This window comes from Lygodium microphyllum, unplaced genomic scaffold (assembly GCF_053477565.2).
Source record: "Lygodium microphyllum isolate KBCC unplaced genomic scaffold, Lygodium_microphyllum_v1.1.10 scaffold_627, whole genome shotgun sequence".
Lineage (NCBI taxonomy): Eukaryota > Viridiplantae > Streptophyta > Polypodiopsida > Schizaeales > Lygodiaceae > Lygodium > Lygodium microphyllum.
The window spans coordinates 5,469-29,022 of NW_028230071.1; the positions used below are offsets into that span (position 1 = coordinate 5,469).

The window sequence follows — 23,554 nt, forward strand, 5'->3', positions numbered from 1 at the left end:
ACTTATCTTTGAAATCCATGACGTGCTTTCAGTTGATAACTTTGACAAATGTTGAAATGCAATGTGCCCTATCAAGAATATGCTACAAAATAGAACTTCATGCCCATCCATTCATGATTTGAGACATATACAATGATGGATCCATGATATGCAATCAATCAAGCTATGCTTCACATAAAATAATGTATGCACTCAAGAAATTGTACCTAGCCTATCAACATGTGCTCGCATGTCATGCAAAATGCAAACATAGTTCCTTGATTATTTAAGATTCTTATCCTCACCTCTCAACACTCAGTAAGAAAATATTGTACTCCACTGCACCCACTCGAATTCTCACAATCGCTCAATAAATGATGGTCCTCAAGATGTCGACGATCAAGAAATTCACCCATATCGCAACGACTGGCGTCTTTCACAACCCTCAAACTCACCCAACCACCTTACCCACTTAACCAAATCTCCTAATCTAGCGATGAATATCCTAACTCTCGTGCGTGCAAGAAACAATGAGTGCTCAATGAAAGGTGCTCTCTCAAGTGCGTCTGCAGCTAAACATTTACTACATATAGCTATAGTGGGCCACCTCATGTTGTGCTAGTGCTCAATGATGGTGCAAAACGTTCATAAATCCAACCCATGGCATGGAAATATTTGGAAAATTTAGGAGACGAACCTTGAGTATAGTGTATCCACAACTGCTACATTGTCTTGATGCCACTACTGTGAAGCCACTTTGGAGTATCCTGATTTTGTCACTTTTCTCGTTTGTGCTTAAAAGTTGTTGGTGTTACAAAAGATTTAGAGACATGCTATCTTTTAGGTGTTAAAACAAAGAAATGTGGTTTGGAAATAGAGATTTTTGTGGCCAACACAGTTGTGGACATGTGTGGTAAATGCGAATTGCTTGCGCGGCACGTGTTTGATAGGATTCATATGAAAATTGAAAGTTCGTGGAATGCATTGACCACATCATATGCTGAACATGGATTTTGTGAAGAAGCATTGATGTGTTTCAAAGAAATGCAGCTCATTGGCTAGCAAATTCATTTGGAACTAATGAAAGAGAGGATTGGAAGAGAGGTCTATGTAGATCCAGATGGAATTGCATGGAATACACTGATTGCATGATATGTTGAACATGGGCTTAATAAGGAAGCATTGAATTGTCTTCTTCATGAAATGGACCTTGAGAGGTATATCGGCGAAATCCAAGGGTAAACTAAATCCCCATACTATGGATGTTACCACATTTGTCTGCAGCTTGAAAGCTTGTGGCACTTTTGATGTCTCTATTTTGGAGATTCTGGAATGTGTATTGGAGGTGAAAGCCAACAATGGTGGCACTTTCCTAGGTCGTGAATATTTCAACAATGCACTGATTAAGCATTTTGTTCAAGAGTTCAAGAAGCAAGAAGGCGTGGACATCACAAAAGATAACCTTGCTCTTCAAAGGTTGTGTGAGGCTACTGAAAAAGGCAAAGTTGAGCTCTCTACTTCCATGAAAACAAACATACAATTGCCCTTTCTTATGGCTCATGCAACTAGTCCGAAGCATTTCAACCTCACCCTAACATGATCCAAGCTTAAGGCCCTGGTGATGGACCTGATTGAAAGAACTCACAAATCATGCAATGATTGTCTAGCAAAAGGAGGGTTGAAGCCTAGTGAGCTAGATGAAGTACTCTTGGTTAGGGAAATGACCCAAATTCCTAGGGTTTGTGATTTTGTAGCCAATATATTTAGTAAAGAGCCAAACAAAAATGTTAATGCTAGATGAAGCTATTGCCATGGGCACTTCCATTGAAGCAGGGGTTCTTCAAGGTGACGTCAAAGTTATCTTACTTTTAGATGTGCCATCTCTATCTTGTTTTTAAAAATGGTCAACAATGTTTTGGGGAGGACGAGGAGGATTAAAAAACAAAAGGAAGATCAGCACTAAAAAGGAAGGGTAGCTTTCTTTCTATTTTCTCCATCACCTAGAGGATGACATTGGAAGGGTGGTCGTCGAGCATGAAAATATGGTGCCCTGAGTGGAGCTTAGCTACCAAGAATTAATTTGGCAAACTCCTTGATTTTGTGTTATCATCACATTGAATTATGAAATTCGATGATGTTGAAGTTGAAGTATTGTAGTCGTCTACTTGTTTCTAGGAACTGGAGGTTGAGCACATAGTCATAACCCTCTTCCTCATTGTTGATATAGTCCAAGCTATGGCTATGACCAAAGTCCAAGTAGTTGAAGTCCTACAGGTTATGATCATAGTACTACATCATCAAGGGCTGAATCAGAGGAGTTTCAATCAACATTTTTGTAGTCAATAGCCAATGCATGACTGATATTATTGGAATTGAATAAGGGAAAGGATAGCAGACTCTGAAAAGAAATCACTGAGAAGCCTGCACACAATTAAAACAAAGAAAAAGAAATTTTCTTTTTAGCAAACAACAAGGCATCCTCTACGTTAGTGAGAAGACAAAGCTGAAAGCCAAAGTCTGAAGATCAGAGAAAAAGAAGAAGAAGCTGACATGAGATCGAAAGGGTGGAAGACTACATTGTGATTAAGGTCTTGTTCATGGATTCTGCTTGACCATTAGCTTGAGGGTAGTAGAGTGAGGATTTCTTGTGGATGATTAAGAAGGTTGAGAGTAGGTGGGCAATCACCTCATTGATGAAGTGAGTGCCTTGGTTGCTTACTAATTCGATACAGCAACAAACTCATGAGATAACCTACTCCCACAAGAAATTTGTTGTGGTCCTAGCATCGTTCTTCCTGGTGGCTCATGCCTTGGCGAGCAGTTGTCGTGATGCACATGTATGTTGGTACTACTACCTCCTCATCCTCGTCCTCTAGTTTAGCAATAGTGGGTACATGGACATTGACAAGGGCTTCTAGCATAGGGAGCTCATGAAGTGGATGTGTAGGAGGGTACTACTTCATGCGACTGCCATTAAATAATCCTATGCCCTCACCTTCAAGGGTTTCAAGTTTTATGTTTCCCATCCTACTAATGGTGCACACTCGAAAAGGTCCTAATCCTCAAAATTTCATTTTCTACTTGTGACCCTTTACCGAGAAGAGAAAAACAAGATCTCCGTACTCAAATTTGTGTTGTTTGATGTGCTTGTTGAACCACATCTTCCATTGTGCTTTCTCACAAATTAAGGCGTTGGTGGCTATGAGCTGAGTCTCAGAGAGTTGTTCCAATTCCATGAGACGGTCAGTCCAAGCTTCCTTCCCTTCCCATCTCTCCTATAGTGTTGTTTGCAAGCTTGGGACAAATAATTTTATATGCTCTCCGATAGGCCCACAATGCTGCCATAAGTTTGTTGTCCTAGTCACTTCGTGAGGTGGAATTAACTACCTTCATAAGGACATTGTGACTAAGGTCCTGTTCATGGATTGTGCATGGCCATTATCTTGAGGGTAGTAGAGTGAGGATTTCTTGTGGATGATTAAGAAGGTTGAGAGTAGGTGGGCAATCACCTCATTGATGAATTGAGTGCCTTGGTTGCTTACTAAATCGATAGGGCAACAAACTCATGAGATAACCTACTCCCACAAGAAATTTGTTGTGGTCCTAGCATCGTTCTTCATGGTGGCTCATGCCTTGGCCCATTTCGTAAGGTAGTCAGTTGCTACAATGACGTATCTAGCCTATGAGTATTGTGCTGTGGGACTAATGGGTTGAATGAAGCCGATTGCCCATTTCTCAAAGGGTTGTCGTGCAATGACCGGGGTCAACTCCATATTATCCTTTTGTCAGGAACTTTACTCGTTTGGCACTCATTGCAATTCTTTACAAACTTAGCACCATCACAGAATAGGATGGGCCACCATAGCTGAGATTGCAGCACCTTATAGGCCGTCGTATCCCTACTGAAGTGCCCTCTAATAATCCCACCATGTGCTTCACTCAACACATCGTGCATCTCGTGCTCGCACATGCATCATCGTAGCAACCCATCTTGCCCTAACCTATAAAGTTGACTGGCTATCAATTGGTAAGGTTGGATTTTCAGGATGAGGCGACTAAGCCTGGCCTTCTCGATTGGTCTCTTAGGTAGATGGTGCTCTAGTACCTGGACTATATCATCCCTCTAGTATAGCGTTAGATTGGCTTTAAAAAAATCTTTCTCACTAAACATGCCAAAGAGGTGAGTGTCTAGCAAATCGTCAGCACTGCCTTGTCTAGTGGCTTCTCCTATGGGTATTCGGGACATGTGATCTGCCATATAGTTCTTCTTGCCCTTGCGTACCACCAGAGAGAAGTCAAATTCTAGAAGAAGAAGAAGGAACCATCTAGCCATGTGTCCAGTAGCGCAAGGTTTATTTACAAGATATAGCAAGGCTTGATGATCTACAAAAAAGGTGAAAGGCATGGCTAGGAGGTAGTGTCGAAACTTCTTTATAGTGAATACTATGGCAAATCCCCAAGGGGGTCCACTAGGGTTTACCTTATGGGACCACGTGAGTGTAAGGGAGGGGCGTTATTTAAGGGAAGGAATGTACATTTTATAAGTTAAGGTCCTATAAATATGGGGTAGATAAGGGGTATTTTCATATATTTCATGCATGCAGGTGACATCTCCTTATTACTACGAGTGAATCCTCCATGGGCCAATCTCTCCCTTTCTGTGCTGGATTAATTTATCTCCATATCAATGAGCTACCTAGTAGCAAAAGTCATGGGGTAATCCAAGTTATGTTCACCAAGCTCGCACAAGACAGCTCCAATAGTGAATTTTGATGCGTCTAAATGCACATGGAAGGTGATGTTCTAGTTTGGGGCTCATAAGATTGGTGCAGTTGTAAGATCCTTCTTCAACTCTTCATATGCTCGTTGGCACTCGTCAGTCCACTCAAACATGATCAACAGCTTACACAGTTGTCTTGCAATCAATGCATAATTCAAAATGAAGCACCAATATTATCTGGTGTGACCTAAGAAACACTGAACTCCCTTATAATCCTTGGATGGCGGCAAGTCAACAATGACCCTAACTTGTTAGTGGCTATGCCATTCTTGGATACCACGTGCCCTAGGAATGATCCATGCTTAACCCATAACTAGCAAGTGTGGGCATGTTTTTGAGCTTCATCCTATTTTTTGATCCTTGATCTTATGTATGGAAAATATTGAGTCTTATGGGCTGAATTAAATTGGGTTCTCTATAAGCCATAGTCTTAGATCAATAGTCTATATATGGATGCATATATTCTATAGAGATTGAGCTCAAGATCATGTGCAAGAAATATGATCTATACTTAGGTTTTATCTGTTGCTTGAATTTCTATTGGTTCTTGCATTCTCCTTTCACATATTTTCTTTTCTCCATGATGTGATATATTTTTACTAGAGTCCTAAAAGTGGCTTTCAACCATATGTGACAAATACTCAACCAACACATGAGCATGGGTCATGAGCAACAACATTGGGGGTACCAATCTATGGTGGGTAAATTGTGTGGTTTGTCTCTCTTGACTCTCCCAGGACAACACCCCAAGGCAAAAGCCAAGAATCTCCCTTAACAAAGTAATCAAATCAATACCACATAACACATAACAAGCTTTCATGTATGAGTTTCTTTCCATGGAGATGTTAATCTAGCCTTTTGGTAGTTCTAATTTTTAGATTTACATATTTTCACATTTTTAGGAGTTGTAGACTCATTGTGGAGACTGCCACTATGGAATTGTGAGCATTGTTGGAGACAGTATAGGACTATGGATACCAAACTAACTTTAGTATTTCTAGATTAGTATTCCATTGTGAGAATGTATATTTCAACAGAATCTTCGTGATAAGACACTTCAAAACTTCAAGAGCTATAGAACTACAGATTATGCAAGTACTAAATGTGGCCACATGAGAAAGTCTTCCCATTTCCAAAGAAATATATACTTTTATTATTTTTGATTTTTTAAATTCTTCAAATTTTCTACTAAATCGAGTAGTATATTCACCCTCTGATAGTAACACATAGCCTTTGCAACACAATAGTCTTTCAATCACTCAAAATTTCATTTCCCTTCTCTCATTGATGAGAAACTCTAACATGTGACATATACCATCAATAACACAAAGTGAAACAGTTTTCATGTTGTCTCTCTTATTGACAAGAATACCTCAAATAGAAGTATGCAATCACCATGTTTTCTACAGTAGGATAAAAGAAAGAGAAGTTGAAAGCAAATCCTCCTTGTCATAGTCAGAGCACACATGAATTGTAGGGGTAGATTTTATTGCAAGACTCCATCTTCACCACATTACCATCAAGATTTTTCTCCCCATGCTATTTTATCATCCAAAAAAAACATCACCCTTTTTTTCTGATTACTAAGATCTCTCTCCTATGCCAAGTGGCAAACATGCCACTAAACAATTAAAAGTTATGCTTGGGATTGCAGATCCTCAAGACCACAAAATCCTATAGTGGGATTGCCTTCAAAAATTTAGCAAAACCACATGGGAAACATGCGATTTACCACTTAAGACTCTCATACATTAACATGACTCCCGCTATAGGTATGCATTGAAAAGTCAAATGAATGGCAAATATATTACTTATCCAATTTGCTTGCATGTCGTAATATGTCCATGGTTGAGAATTTTCACACACACATCTAAGTATAGTTACACACATGTCCACAAAGAACCCTCCTCCCTCCCTACAACCAACATCCTCTCTACTAGGAAGAGAGGATCATAGAAAGCAAGAGAACTAGAAGGTGCCTTGGTATTGCACCTCTGTGCATCCACCTATTCACACCATGTATTTGCCTACACATACATAGTGCACACATATATCCACATAGTCACATGCACATAAGCACACACACACACAACATCCTTTTGTCCACCCACCTCACCTACACACACATAGTTTGTCCACAAATCACATATACTGTAGCCACATCCCATAGCCCACCCATTGAAAAATAGTGTATCCATCTACCCATAAGTTCATCCACATAAAGAATTCACATACGTACCTATTAGCACAAAGACCTTGCATATACACATGTGTAATATATTTATTATGATCTATGAATGTCATGTGAGTGTAAGGGAGGAGGCTATAGAAAGGAGGAAGAGTACATTCTATGAGGTATAATTTGTTTACAATAAAGGTGTATATGGGGGTGCTTTTACCATTATTTTGTAGGACGTGACACCTTTGCTATATTGCTAGTTATGATATATTCCACTAAGCAACTTATGCGTACCCATTTCGAGAATATTACTACAAGAGAAAGGCCCTATAGACATGCACTGTACATGCGAAATAGCGGGCGCGTTTATCAGTGCATGTATCAACACGTCTATTCGCGCTAGTATATAGAACACGTCTATATATCCACATTTATAAACGTGCCTATAGATGCAAAAATAAACGCACATATTTTTCATTTCTCATAAAGTCCCTAAATATGACCAAACATCTTAACAGCTAGTATTTGTTTGAATACATTACCAACTTTACTTCTTTCTGAGTATTACAAATATACATCCAATCATTCAAAGCTAATTATATATGCTACAATGAATGATCAATCTCATCTTCAATGAGATCGGCCCTTGCTAGACTATCTACCTCTAGGTCTATGTTACCAATAGGCAATGAAACAAATAAGTCTATCCCACTGTTAGATGTATTGCTATGCTCAATTTCTTCATCATCATCTGCAACCATATTGTTATCCTCTTCTCCACTTCCTTGAACATCCTCGCGGGGATCATCTTACACTACATCATGTATATCATCGATCATGGCATCATCATGTGCATCATCATTGATTGTTGGATTGTCATCAACTATCTCTGTATTGGTAGCATTGCCATATATTGGTTTTGAACGATTAGATATGGGGATGACGTGCCACCATCAGTTATTGTTTACCATTGGGTGATACACAACCTGCATTTAAAAAACAAAAAGTAAGCAACTTAGATATTTATTGTATTTTGAGAATGTATCAAGAAGTAATATATATAAAAATAAATAGCTTCTAATATACCTGCTCGCATTGTTGAGGTAATACGAAATTTTCACTCTTGCCTTGGTGAAATTTTGTAGAGTCAATCACTATAAAACCACTTGGATGATGTCTAATTGTGCAATGCTCACCCGTTGTTACTACTTCTTTAAACCACTTCACATCTAGTACATATATAAAAAATCGCCTAAAGTCAAGCTTCAAAATATCTTGGATCAAGCCACAATAACATTCCATGGTGCCATTGGTATCCTGGAAGTTTGCAAGGATACCACAATCCTGGGTATTTCTCTTATCATCTATACATTGAGTTCGAAAATGTTTGCCTTCACACCAAATAGCATTGAACAATGTGCACTAGTAGTACATTATTGGGATCATATTAATGATTTGGTTAAAGATGAAACATGTGAAATTATTATATCATATATAACTAAAGATAATTTAATTATAAGTATATCTCACCTTTGATAAGCAACCTCATGCGTATTCCCACTCCTCTTGCGATATATCCATCGCCTCCTCTTTTTCCATATTCTCCATTTCTTCATGTAGCCAAACTATATCAATGTGACGTGGAAGCGCACTTAAATGTTCTGGATATGGGACATTACGTCCATGTCTACCAAGAAATGCTTGCATTTCGCTTACTCTTCTTGCCCTTGCTTCTTTATATAGTGTCACCCATTTGCTCATTACTTTGCTGTTAAGCACACAAAATACATTTAACTTACGAAGTTTCTCTTTCATTAGCACTTTGCTCCTTCCTTTTCCTTGAGGTATTATAGAGGTCATCCTCAAATCTTCATCATCTTTCCATAGTCGTGGTAAAGAGGGGTCCACTTTGGTAAGATATTCAGAGATTTGTACAATGGATGATTGTACTAACCAACCCTCAGCCATGCTTCCCTCGGGCTGTGCATTTTGCCTTACAAAATCTTTTAGGGTTTTCATAAAGTGCTCTAGAAAAAACATCCACCTTGCATGAACTGCCCCACAAATTGTGATCTCATCAATCAGATGTACGAGTAAGTGTACTTGAGTAGTCAAAATGGAGCGAGGAAAAGTTTCCTCCACCAAACAAACCGCCTCAATGGACAATACTTGAGCTTCTTGCAACGTATTTGGATCGATTTCCTTCAAACTCACAAATCTACCAACATGCAATTGAGAACGATGATTAGTTTTGTCCATCAATTCAAGCGAGTTTACTATGTGATGTACGTAATATGTAAACTAAAAAATAAGTATAAAGTATACATACGTTGCGATCTCACCTATCTTGTAAATGATATCACGCACATCTTCCGAAACTCAATGGAATATGCTAGTAGGAAGGATGAATTGTATGTAAATATTCATACATTGTTAATTAGTCTACATAGTTACTCCACTAATTAATATATTTATGGCTATGAAAATCCTTAACTGAATCATTTTGTGCCAATCGTGAGACTTTAAACCAGATAGTTGCTCCACACCTCTTTTCTTTTTCTTTATGAAGGCTCCCTTGAGGCATCTCATATATCCTGTGGAAGTTCAAAAGCTACATATCTACTGCTTCACCATCTTTTCTTCGGTCTTCGACAACATCCAAGGTGCATGCGGTAACTCGATCTTTCCTCGTGGTCCGATGCATGGCCAAGCTCGCCTCATACGTCCAATGCTACGTAAATCCTCCCTTACACTGACAGAATCACGAGCCCCGATTAAGTGATCCCATAATGTAGAGGCAATATTCTTGAATATATATGCATGGGGTCCAACAGGTGATTGATCTTGAGTTCAATCCAATATGGGAGACAAAAAAATATAGAGAATCTAAGGCACAAACAATATATTATTTTTTGTTCTCATAATGGAGTGCACTTTAAAGACAAAAAAAAGAAGTAAACTAGTTACCGACTCATGTCGAGTAGAGCATGATCATTAGCGTGTGTCCAAGTGTCCTTCCAATCTTGAATGGTCAGAGATTGTGGAGTTCTTTCATTAGTGGGGGGTGCATATTTGGGGTGGTCAATAGGAAGAAAACGATGATGATTGTCATAGATAAGCTTCTTCAAGCCTGTCGGTCTAGAAGAAACCAAAGAGGGACCGCAAATTGGACATGCATGATATCCTGATGTAGTTAAACCTGTAAAAACAAGTGGGTTAATGATGACATATATTTGACTAAGGGTAAGAATGAATAAAATAGAGTATGCAACTACCTGAACACTCTCCATAGCCTGGAAAGTCATACATGGTCCACAACAACATGCCCTTTAAAGTGAAATCTCTAGAGGACAATGATGCACTCACATCTTGCACCTCAATACCTCTCCATAGCATTTCTAGCCCCTCGATCAAAAGGCTCTAAGTAAACGTCCATGTTTTTTACTTTGTGTTTTCCAGGAATCAAAAGGGACAACATTACATGTCCTTTTTTTATTGCCATGGACGGAGGGATATTATAGTTCACCAATACCACTGGCCATACACTATATGAGGTGCTTTTGATGCCAAATGGATTTATTCCATCTAATCCTAGACCAAATCTCAAATTTCTGGGCTCTTCTTTGAAAGTAGGACACAAATTGTCTATGTGTTGCCAGGTTGGTGTATCTGAAGGAATTCTCCACTTTCCATCACTTGAATGGTGACTAGCATGCCATGACATGAGTCTTGCAATAGATTCACGCTTGAACATAAGTTGAATATGTGGAATAATAGGAAAATGTCGCAAAACCTTACGAGGAACATCCATTGATTTCATCTCCTGGTTGTATCTTGGTTCACCTAAAAAAGGTGTCGTGTAGATGCATGATCCCCGCGAAACAAAATGCAATCATTGGCACATGCATGGATTTTAACATAATCGAGACCTCCACGATATGTCAAGAAACGCCTTGCTTTCTCCCTTCTAGTTGGTAATTTATTTCCATTTGGAAACATTTGTAACAATAACCTGCATATATTGTGTAAACACAAACCGCGAATATTGTCTAGAAGCATTTATGAATTAATATCAAATGATACATACTTGAATAATGCATTCAAGCTAGCATTACTCCATCCATAAATGGTTTGTAAGTTCAATATCTCGAGAGATGCATGTAGAATGGAGTAGGTGCAACCTTCGTACAATGGATTTTTTGACGCTATGTGTAGCGGGTCATCTGTCTCTCTAATAGCGCCCTCCCCCAAACCTCATGGAAAAATAAATCGTGCACCATGTTGTCCAAAATCTCTTCCTCCAAAACTTGATGGGGCATTTGAAGAGGGCTGCTATCGTCATCATCAGTCTCTACTCTTCTTGAGGACTCTGCCTCCTCGCGTTGACGCTTCGCAGCCTCTCGATGCCCTGGAGGGACCATTTGAGGATGTGGTACCACATCCTACTCAATTTAAAAAAAGAGGTTTTGTTTAATGGTGAAGACGCAACATAGACCAATAATATTTGTGCAAATAAAGCAATAAAAATTACTTGGTATTTTTCTTGGTCCCAATCTCCGTACATGCTAAGGTGTGAGATTGTGATTCGATGTGCTCGAAAAAAACATCCTCGACAACGATCCTTTGATTTTCCATCGTAGCCAAGCGTCTCGATTGTGAAGACGCAATGTCTCATCCTCACTAGAGGATGTACTGTTTGTTGACTCAGCATGTCCCATACTAGTAGAAGATGACAACATAATTACACGTGAATCATAAGGATATATATGATTTCATTTGGTATATATATCATATTCCCTAAATGCATTGATACTTACAATATGGAAGCAAACATTTTGATATTGAAAGACTAGGAAAGTCGTGTCATGTTGATCCAAAAACAACCAAAAGCTAGCATCTAATCAGTTTAATTGTAACTACGCGTCTATCAGCGCCTGTAATATGTCTTATCTGCACATATACACATGCAATTACACGCGCTTACAGACGCACAACGCAAATTTAAAAAAATTAAAAAATTTTGTGGCTTTCTTTTCAAACCAGTGCTTTCCTGCGTTTTTTGCACATTTTCTGCAGTTCAAGCTCGACATCACTAATCATGTCTATCTATCACTTCATGAAGACAATGAGGGAAGGAAATAAGAGTAAAAAGAGGATAGGAGGAAGGAAGAGCCAAACAGTAAAGAATAAGAGCCAAATAGCAAGGAAGAGAAGAAGATTCAAGCAACTTACCAAGGGAAGGGAGAAGGAGGACAAGGAGTTTGCAACCTAGCCGCCACCCGTCGGAACAAGCAAAGAAGGTGAGTTCTTCTTCTCTCTCTCAATCTTGTTTGCTTTCTCTGTCTGTTTCTCTCTCTCTCTCTCTCTCTCTCTCTCTCTTTCTCTCTCTCTCTCTCTCTACATGCTATAGACTGTCATCTATGGAGGTTTTTTTGCACTTTTTTATAAAAGTTTGAAAAATATGGTCTGACTGTGCGCATCTGTCAGTGCGTCTAGATGATAGTGTAGACGCAGGTATAGACGCAAAAATAGACGCGCTGATAGACACACACAGAGATGTAGATATAGATGCAGCATGTAATATGTTTTATTTGCACAAGGTAATATGTTTTTTGCTTGTGTAGATGTGGAATCCTGGATCTTCCAGCACTGATCCTAAGTTGGAACGCATGAACAACACCTTAGCGGAGTTTTCTAGAGGTGTTAGTAGCTTTTTTGGAGGTTTTTCAAACAAGCAGCAATTCATGGGGGAGATGACCAATTATTTTGGTCGCGCTCCCACTGTAGAGGAGGTTTTCAGTGTCATGTCTGGGACGCCTATCACATCTTTGCCTAGCACTGCCGTAAAAACACCAAACCTTGGCACACCAAACCTTGGTATACCTCTACTAACAGGTACTCCACACACTATGCATACACACAGATCAGTTGATGCACAGGGATCAGCTGAAGTACATGGATCGGCCAAAGCACGTGCATTGAGTGAGATAGAGGGTAGTACCCGTCGAGGGAGGAGGGAGAGTTGTGTGGGAGGACGAGGGCTTTGTGGGGGTTGCCTAGGAGGTGGCTCTCAATCACCCTCACCGGAAAATGAGAGAGATGAGCCTCCACAAATGTACTACTCTGTCAACACTGATGTTGGTGGTATCTTGCATAACTGTGAGGGGAGGGAACTGATAGCCTACTTGAGGAGTGTCGTGCATGCCACATACAAAGATTGCATGATTCCCTTCAAGCACCAAAAAAATGGTTTGTGGCAAGAGGTGCCGTGAGCAGTACATGGAAGGTACCCTAATCCCGAGAATTCATGATTCTTAGATGATTGGGGATGGTCAAAGGTGAGAGACGCGCTTCATAACAAGAGGTCTCACCTTATGACATGCGCCAAGGAGTCACTGTGGAGACAAGAGCAGGGGCGCCCTGGATATGGCCAACCACCCAATTGCCACCGTAGGGAGTGGAAAGAGGCCAAGAAGAGAGCATCAAAGAAAAGGACAAGTCGCCAGCATGCAGAGGCACGACGTATCCAGATGGCAACCATGGGATTGTCGCATTATGGATCGGGTGGTAGGGAGTCATGGGAGGCTGATTTTGTAAGTATTATTTTATTTCTTTTTTTAAATTAAATTTTGTAATTTGTTTCAATTCATTATGTAGTGTGTTCTAAGATGTTGTATGTTCAAATTGTTTTGTAGTATCATATCATTGATAGGATGCCTACTTCTAGAGAGGTAGGCTACCATCGAGGTCAAAACCGGTGTCAAATTGATGTGCATTCGAGGTGTGAAATCCACCCAAAAGCTGTGTGTGTGGGATTTGATACTTTGTACATACTTAGTTGTTATGTTTGCATCTTTATTCTGCGTGGTAATATAGTAAAGAGGGGCTAGAAAAGGATACTGTTATTGGTAGTACATTGGTTGGTATGTATGCCATGTGTGGTTTATTTGCGGAAGCACAAAAAGTGTTTGACAAGCATCGAATTTGTAGCGTAATCTCGTGGAATGCTGCATTATCTTGGCTTGAAGGTGACAAGGGGTTTTGTTTGCTTGTATTGCGATGATCAAGGAAAAGAATTCCAAATTTTGGAGGCAGTTTGAAAGCATATGATATGAAAGAGCCATTGTAAGCTATGATATGAAGATGAGGGCTTGAATGCTTTTCTAGAGCCAATGATGGAAGGAGCTTTTTCAAATGGGCTTTTTGGGGGAAGAAAGGGTCGGAAAAGAGGACAAAAGCAGAGAAAGTGAGAGAGATAAAAGAGGGGAAGTGCACAGTCTGAAAAAGGTGGCATAATGTGTTCAAATTAGAAAAAGCAAATGACATATCTGGAGATGCAGAAAACAAGCGCAGGATAATTATAATCTACCATGGGACAGAAAAAATAGAAGGAAATCGGAGAGGGGAACAGAGGAGCTGGACGGAAGGAAAAAGGGAAGGATTTTCGTCAATCGATGATGAGCTACGGAGACAAAAAGGGGGGAAATTGAAGACGATTAATCGGAGGGGAATCTCTGCAACTTCGAAGAAGAGTGCAGGACAGGAAGAACACAGGGGGGTCAATGCTTGATGGAGGGAGCGAATGGAAAGTGATGACAGGAAGACAGCAGACTGAGATGGCAGAATGAGGAGCAACAAAGCTGTTGCAATACGAGAGGGGATTGAACACAATAGTCAGTCGCGGACAAAGGAGACGGTGAAGCTGGAGCAAGGCAGAAGACAGACATGGAGGTGACAAAGACAAAGCTGTAGCGATGACAACGAAGGAGAGAATGGTAGGAACGAGAAGAGGACTGGAAGCATCAGTGAGCTCTAGGTGACGAAAGAGAAGCCGAAGATAGATGGGAAATGATGGAGGGGCTGCCGTCAATGAATTCGACGGATGTTCGATGGAGTAAGAGGGAGGTTGTCCTCGACTATCATGATGATCATGCCCTTTGAAACTGCTACAGCGAGTCCTTACTTCTATGGCATAGAGAGCATTGTTATTAGTACATGTGGTAGCAACTAGCATCGACATCATTGATCTGTGATTAGAGAAAGGAGAGAAGCGCAAAATCAACTGCAAGAGGACATCCTGCAGCCATACAGCAGAAGAGCTCAATCAAGTTGACCCATGAAGTTGATGCGATGATCCTTTTGTTTTGGAGGCCTTTCATGGTGCTGCTTGACTACAAGCTGATACAACCAAGGGATATCACGGAGAAGACAATATGCGTGGAATGTATGGACTGATTGATACTGCAGAACGAGATGATCCTTCGATTATTGGTCCACAAAAACCCTTTCTGGCTCATATGATATGCAATAAACGACTTACAAAAAATGCAGATGGCAGAGATATTCGTCATATCGAATTTGACCTTAAAAGTTCTGGCTTGAATAATACCTCTGGAGAGACCTCTTTGATGGCACAAATGATAAAATTCAGGCAGTTATAGAAGCTAGTGTTTGCCCGAGGCTTGTTGCATTGCTTCTGCATCCATCTCCATTGGTCCTCATCCCTGTGTTACGAACAGTGGGCAATATTGTCACAGGGGATGATGCACAGACACAGTATCTTCTCAACCACAATGTACTTCCCTGCCTTCTAAATTTGCTCACTTACAACCACAAAAGAAGCATAAAAAAGGAAGCATGTTGGACCATATCAAATATAACTGCTGGGAACAAAGAGAAAATCCAGGCCGTTATTGATGCAAACATCATCCCTTCTCTTGTATCATTGCTTGGTACAGCAGAATTTGAGATTAAAAAAGAGGCAGCTTGGGCTATATCAAATGCTACATCGGGTGGTACACACGAACAGATAAAGTACCTTATAAGCCAAGGTTGCATCAAGCTATTGTGTGATCTATTGACCTGTTCGAATCCTCGAATTGTGACGGTGTGTTTGGAAGGATTAGAAAACATATTGAGGGTTGGGGAAGCCGAGAAGGACCTTGGTAATACAGGTGGCATCAATTTGTATGCTCAGTATATTGATGAATCAGAAGGCGTTGAAAAGATTGAGACTTTACAGACCCATGACAATTCTGACATTTATGAGAAGGCAGTGAAGCTCTTGGAAACATACTGGCTGGATGAGGAGGAAGATGAGAATGTTGCTTCTAATAAATTACAGCTGCTTTCTGGAGAGTTAATGAGTTATGGTTAGCTCTAGCTTTTTCTAACATTGTTTGACCTCAGTCCTGCTCAATTAGCAGCAGTCTATGCAAGTCTTGTCTCAGAAGGCATCAAATTTCGCAGTGATACAATAGTGAGTGACATCGATAAACCATGAAATGAAATGCAACGATCAATTGGTGTATTGAGGGAAACAGTCATGATTTGAAGAGCTATTCTCAGTTTTCATACTGCTCATAAGAGGGTGGAACAGATTTGTCAACTGTTGCAATCACATATAGATGATGCAAAGCAGGCAGAAACTGTTGTCAATTGTGTGCATTTGAAATCTTGCTTCTCATAAGTTTGGACTCTAATAAGAGCTTGTATACATGGCATGGGTCAATTGCATAGATCACATGTGGTTTGTTATGATGTTTCTCTATGCTCAGAGATAACTTGGCAGTAATACAAATGTTACTTGGCATCATATTTATCTTGATTATTTGCTTCGATTGATCTTCCGTCTTGAAATTTCTCAAGAACCTCTGTGGTTGCGACTTTACTTTCGAAAACCCTTCGACATCTTTGGTGAACCCAACGTGAAAGCGTCGCATAAATTTCAGGATGGGAGATACTTCAGCATCCATTTCAGCCTCTTCTACAATTCCTGCTTCGTCCTCTACTTCAGCTCCATCATTGACTGCTGCTTCAAGTACTTCAACAGATGATTTAAAGCAGATTTTGCAGAATATATCTATGTGTATGCAGCTTCAAAATCAGCAGACACAATTGTATATGCAGCAGCAGCAGCAATTGCATCAACAACAGTTATCTCAGCAAAGGCAACTATATTCGGAGCAGGAGAATGCAATCAGTGTGACTAAGGCGATTGAGGCAGTTGAGAATGAGAAGAAGCTATTTGATGGCCGTAATGTTGCAGCATATTTGAAGACATATGAGATCAAGATGGGGTTTTTTGGAGTTCCAGTTGGACTTATGAGTAAGTATTTCTTTCATCTTGTCACACCCGCCTTGAGGGCAAAAGTGACTAATCTCTTTATTCAAAATTTGCATTGGCAAGATTTTAAGAAGGCTCTGAAAGAAGAGTATTTCCTTGAGGACTTTGGGATGGGTACACGGCGGTCATTCCGAGAGTGGGTCTACATGCCAAACAAAGGTCTAGCTGCTTCAGAGTTGATTCGAGAATTTGAAGAGAGGTATAATCAGCTTGATGCCATTGAGCAAAGAGCACTGGATGTTGAGAAAGTTGAGATTTTCTTGCAAGCTGCAGATCCTTCTCTTCAGGAAGAATTAGGAGAGCTTCTTGAGGATCGCACGAAGCCTATGGGTCTTAAAACGGATTGGCAAGATGCCCAAGATGCAGTTTCGACTTTGACCAAGAGGAGGATATGGAAGACCCTTCTATCCTTGTTATTTCTTCTCTTCCTCAGCCAGTTTCTTGGCCTATGCCAGTGCCTACTGTTTCTACTCCTCCTGTTCCTCCTGTTCCACGACTGATGCCAGCACCTTCTGCTCCAAAACCATCCACTCCGTCGGTGCCTTCCTCTCTTGATGATATAATCAAAGGCATAACGGATTTGACACTAGAGTCAGTTAAAGCAGAATTGATGGGAAAATTGAAAGAGCAGTTTGCTTCGACTGCACCTACTATTTCTTCTAGTGCTCCTACTGCACCTAGGAGTGCTCCTAGTGCACCTAGGAGAGATCGAAGATGTATTTGGTGTGATAGTATGGACCATCAGCATTGTAGGGATTGTGAATCTTTTCAGGATGCAAGGAGGAAGAATTTGGTATTTTGGGGACAAGATGGTAAGATTTGCTTGACTGAAACAGGAGCTCTGCTTGCTACCAACTTTGGGAAAGGCAGAATGAAGAAGTTAGTGGATGACATGGCTGCGCGTACTTCTTATGTGGCAGCTAGAGGAGATGCTTCTGCATATGGAGTTTAGATTGAGAAAGGATCAGAGAATCAGTCAGCATTCTGGACTTATGCTATGGAGACAGCAAACAAGGGAAAAATTCAGCAAACTATTTTGACTAGTGCAGGCTCTGGCATCAAATCTGAGACAGGTTGGGATTCGCCTATTGACAGGTACACTATTTATGCCTACTTGGCTAAGTCTCAGGGAGCAGATGTACTTGTTGAGGAGAAGCGTAAGAGGGATGAAGAAAATCCAAGTGCAGCTAAAAAGACTAGAGGGGGTGAGTTTGTTACTCCACCTACTACAAGACCGTCTTTGAGGCCGGGGCCAGGACGACAGATGGAAGATGCTCAAAATAAAGAAAAGAGGCAAGAGCCTAGAGAGAGAAAGCAGTCAGGGTTTAGATTGATGTCTGATATTGAGACATCTACGGACATGAAGAAAATCTTTAATGACAAGATACTTGGTAGTGAGGTGACTTTTACTATTTCTGAGGTTTTGGGCATCTCGAAAAGAGAGTTTCAAGATCAGTTCCAAGAGGTCCTGAAGAGGAAAAGATATGCATTGCCTACTACTGATTCACAGGGAGTTTTGATTGGGGAGTTGGATGAGGATGAGGATGAGGTTATGGTTGAGAATGCTTCTGTTTTTCCACAAATAGAGAAGAAGGTTCAGCCTATGCATTATGCTGAAACTGATGAGCCTGTCTTGATACCACGTAGTCACTTTTCGCGCAGTCATTGGGCTAGGGCAACTACAGAGACAATGGTAAAAATTGGAGAGAAACAAGTGCCTTATGTTGCTTTGGTGGATCATGATTCAGAGATTAATCTCATAGTTCGTGGAGTTTATGAAAGTAATAGATGGCCTATGGATGTAGAGCATGGCTGGCGTATGAGAGCCACCAACAACACTGCAGGTGATTTGTATGCTGGCTGTCCCAGTGTCAGGGTTTCTATTGGAGATGTAGAGGAGGATTTCCATTTCTTTGTGCAGGATTCATGCTCTTATCCCATAATACTTGGACATCCATTCATCACAGAGATGCGCATGGAGACAAAGGTAATGGATGATGGATCTGCTTATGCACGGATTTGCAGTAAAGATGGCATGAGAGCAGTTCACTTTATGACTGTGTGTGTGAACCATGTTAGAAACAGGGATACTCTTAGAGATGCACCTTTGCCCACTGTGAGGGATTCGGGTTTTCATTAGGTATCGCCGTTTCACGAGACGACGGTGGTACAGAGCAGAGGAGATTGGAGTTCTTGCCTCCTGGCAGCAGTGTTTTCTCCTCCAGTTTTGTTGGGATTTCAGCAAACAGTTCGATGAGCTATCAGAAGATTTCTAAGTTGCCTAGAACTGCCAGGCAGTACATATGCAGGAAGGAGAAAATTTTGAAAAATGCAGGTATTTTAGAGGATGATGAGCATATAGATGGGATGTATGATAGTATGATTTGTGCAGATACGATGACAGAGATGGAAAATATGCTAAAAATTGATATGCAGAGTTGCCATAGTAATGTATCAGTGCAATCCCTGGACATGTTTCATGAAATTGCAAATTTTGTGTCACAGATAGAGTCAGAGGCTGAGGTGACTCAGCAAAAAGTATTGAGTGCTGAAGAAATTCAGCAAATAGAGTTTCCGGTTGATTATGATTAGCTTACAGAGATACAGAGGGCTGAAAACTTTCGGCCAACAGAGTTTACTGCTGAAATATTTCAGCATCCAGAGTTTAGGGCTGTTCCTATGCAGTCCATAGAGCAGAGGGCTGAGGATATTCAGCACTGGAGTGCAAAATTGTTGATTTACAGCAAGATTTGAGTAATGTAGAGGATCATAATGAAGCCAGGGTTGACACGAAATACAAGACTGTGGATAAGAAGGTGAAGCCGGTAGCTGTACCGCTTCCACCTGACAGTGATCAACAAATAGAGAGGGCTGCCAAATAGCCAATTTTGAGGAATCCAGAGCATATAGGCCATAAATTTTCAGCAGAGACTCTTGCTTAATTAAAAATTGGAAATGGTGATTTCTTGCTACCCACAGAGAAGCAATGCTTTCAGGAGATGCTTGAGCGACATGGAAGGGGGTTTGCTTTTTTCCCGCATGAGATTGGATGTGTGAATCTGGATATTGTTGCTCCTATGGTGATCTTTACTATTCCTCATATTCCATGGAAACTCCAACCTATTCCAGTGCCTAAGGCATACCTACCAAAGTTGATTGACTTGTTGAATGAGAAAATCAGGATGGGAATCCTAGAGCCTTCATCTGCACCATACTCAAATAGGTGGTTTACAGTTCCAAAGAAGAATGATACTCTCCAATTTATACAGGACATGCAGCCAGTAAATAGAGTTACTATCAGGAATGTTGGTATAGGTCCAGTTGTGGATGATTTTGCAGAAGCATTTGCTAGACGTGCCATTTATTCTTTAGGTAATTTGTATTCGGGATATGATCAGTTTTAGCTGGCTTTGGAAAGCAGGGACATAACCACTATGAGAACTCCTATTGGGCTTGTCAGGATGTGTACCTTGCCTCAAGGTGCCACTAATTCTGTTGCGCATATGATGAATTCCATGCATAAGGTCCTTCGTGATTACATACCTCAGCTTACTATGCCTTTCTTGGATGATGTGCCCATTAAGGGCTGTGCAGAAGAAGAGAAGAATGAGAGTTTAAATGAGCAAGGATGCAGATACTTTGTGGCTGATCATATTTCAGCTTGTGAGAAGATTTTGGCCAGGTTAGAAGAAGTGAACTTGACACTTTCAGGGCAAAAATCTATTTTTGGAGTAAATGAGGTTGTTATTGTTGGACATATGTGTGGGTATTATGGCAGGAAACCCTCACCTGAGAAGGTGGATGCTATAGGCAAGATTACGGAGTATTGTTCTACCACTTCAAAGGTACGGAGATTCATTGGAGCTTGTGTGTTTTATATGATTTGGATACCCCATTTTGCACACATAGCAGATTGTTTATATCAGCTGCTTCGAAAAGGGACAGAAATTCTATTGGGATGAGAGCCACACTAGAGCTATGCAGAAATTGAAAAAGTTATTGCAGATTGCTCCTACTCTCAGGAAAGCATATTATAATTACGGAAGGCCTATTGTATTGATAGTTGACACTAGTCCAATTGGCATAGGTTGGGCTGTGGGTCAAGATGATGCAGATGGAAACATGTATGCTATTTGGTTTGGGGCGAAAGTCCTAAACGAGAGACAGAGGAGATATTCGCAAATCAAGAGGGAGTTACTAGGGATTGTTATGGCTCTCAAATGTGACAAGGAGTACTTTATTGGAGCTTCAGTTGTGGTAGAGACAGATTGCTTGCCATTGATAGGTATGATTACGAGTTGCTCTACTCCGGATATAGCTATGCTGAGATGGATTGCATACATCGTCATTAAATCCAGAATTTAAACACATAGCAGGGAAGGATAATCCAGTGGCAGATATGCTATCTAGAGCCAAATATGATGATGAGGAGACACTACTTGCAGAAGAGGATGATGCAGAAATTTCAGCCGCTATGGTTGATCATGTTTGCCATGTCTATGATATTGTGGCTTTCATAGAAGAACTCTATGTTGGAGATTGGTTGCAGATTGGCAAGTACCTTAGTACACTAAGTAAAAGAGATGAATGGATAGATGAAGAGTTCAAGAAGATTAGAAGAAAAGCCTATGGTTATTTTCTCAAGGACGGATTTCTTTGGAAGCATCCGAAGAAAAGAGGTGGATTACCTTTGCGGGATGTCTGCAATAGAGAGACACAGTTACAGGTGATGAGGGAGTTTCATGAGAGTCCTTGGGCTAGTCATAGAGGAGTGTGGGCTACTTATGAGAAAATCAAGGAGAAATATTGGTGGAAAGGCATGTATAGAGATGTTTCTCACTTTGTAGAGACTTGCAGAGACTGCCAGATGTATTCGGTAGTGCGTCATTGAGATGAACTTCATCCGAACTATCCGCTATGCATTCATTATAAGTGGGTAGTTGACTTGGTTACTATGCCTATGGGTCTATGGAAGATGAGGTATATTGTTTTGGCTAGAGAGGATCTTATCAATCATGTTGAGGGCAGATCTTTGAGAACGAAGACCACTAGTGCAGTGTGTAAGTTCTTATTGGAAGAAATTTTCTGCAGGTATGGCTGTGTAGGTAAGATCACTGTGGATCGCGATGAATTGGATGCAGATGAAGCTAGGGAGTTTTTCTCTCAACTAGGAATCAAGTTGGCTCTAACCACAGCATACAATCCAGAGGAAAATGGGAAGAGTGAAAGAGGGCATCCGCCGATAGTGAAAGCATTAGCCAAAGCATGCAGAGGACGGATTGGAGAATGGCCGAGACTTCTACTATTTGCTTTGTGGGATGATCGTACAACTCACAGTGTTACCACAGGATATATGCCCGCAGAGTTGATGTATGGTCAGAAACCGGTTATGTCGACTGAGACTTGTGCTTTGACTTGGTCAGTTTTACCTTAGCAGGAGGATTTGATGAGAGAGGAGCTCTTAGCTCTTCGGATTCGGCAGTTGGAGAGAAGACCAGAGGATATTCAGCTAGCTATTGACAGGTTGAAGGTTGCTAGACTAAGAAATAAGGAAAGATTTGACAGCAGGCATTGCTTGCGGCCTAGAGCAATAGAAGAGGGAGACTGGGTATTAGTCTTTGATAGCAGCCTTGAAAATCAGCATACTGCACTTCGAAAGATGGTGAAAAGATGGTTTGGGCCATACATAGTCAGACATGTCTTTGACAATGCAATGTATGAGCTGACCGAATTGGATGGGACAGTGCTTAGAGTGCCTATTGCAGGAAAAAGAATCAAGATTTTCAAGAAAAGAGATGATGAGGATTATGCATTGGAAGAATTTGCAAGAGAAGAGCAACGAGAAGAAACTCCAATAGAAGAGACAGATGATATGACAGATAATCTTATTGATATACCGGAAATGCACAATGAAGAGATTGATCTGTTTGTGGATCTTGATGATAATGATCATGGGTAGTTGGCCCATCCGGAGGATGCGCAGGATTAGAGGGGGTGGATGTCGTATTGCTGCGCATCCGAGGTGTGAAATCCACCCAAAAGTTGTGTGGGGGATTTGATACTTTGTACATACTTAGTTGTTATGTTTGCATCTTTATTCTACGTGGTAATATAGTAAAGAGGGGCTAGAAAAGGATACTGTTGTTGGCAGTGCATTGGTTGGTATGTATGCCATGTGCGGTTTATTTGCGGAAGCACAAAAAGTGTTTGACAAGCATCCACTTTGTAGCGTAATCTCGTGGAATGCTGCATTATCTTGGCTTGAAGGTGACAAGGGGTTTTGTTTGCTTGTATTGTGATGATCAAAGAAAAGAATTCCAAAGTTTGGAGGCAGTTTGAAAGCATATGATATGAAAGAGCCATTGTAAGCTATGATATGAAGATGAGGGCTTGAATGCTTTTCTAGAGCCAATGATGGAAGGAGCTTTTTCAAATGGGCTTTTTAGGGGAAGAAAGGGTCGGAAAAGAGGACAAAAGCAGAGAAAGTGAG

General features: G+C 40.7%; 1 pseudogene; it reads left to right on the forward strand.

Annotated features, from left to right (window-relative positions):
• The first annotated feature begins 1,237 nt into the window (after nt 1–1,237).
• On the forward strand, nt 1,238–16,095 carry LOC148007997 (importin subunit alpha pseudogene; annotated as a pseudogene).
• The last annotated feature ends 7,459 nt before the right edge of the window (nt 16,096–23,554 follow it).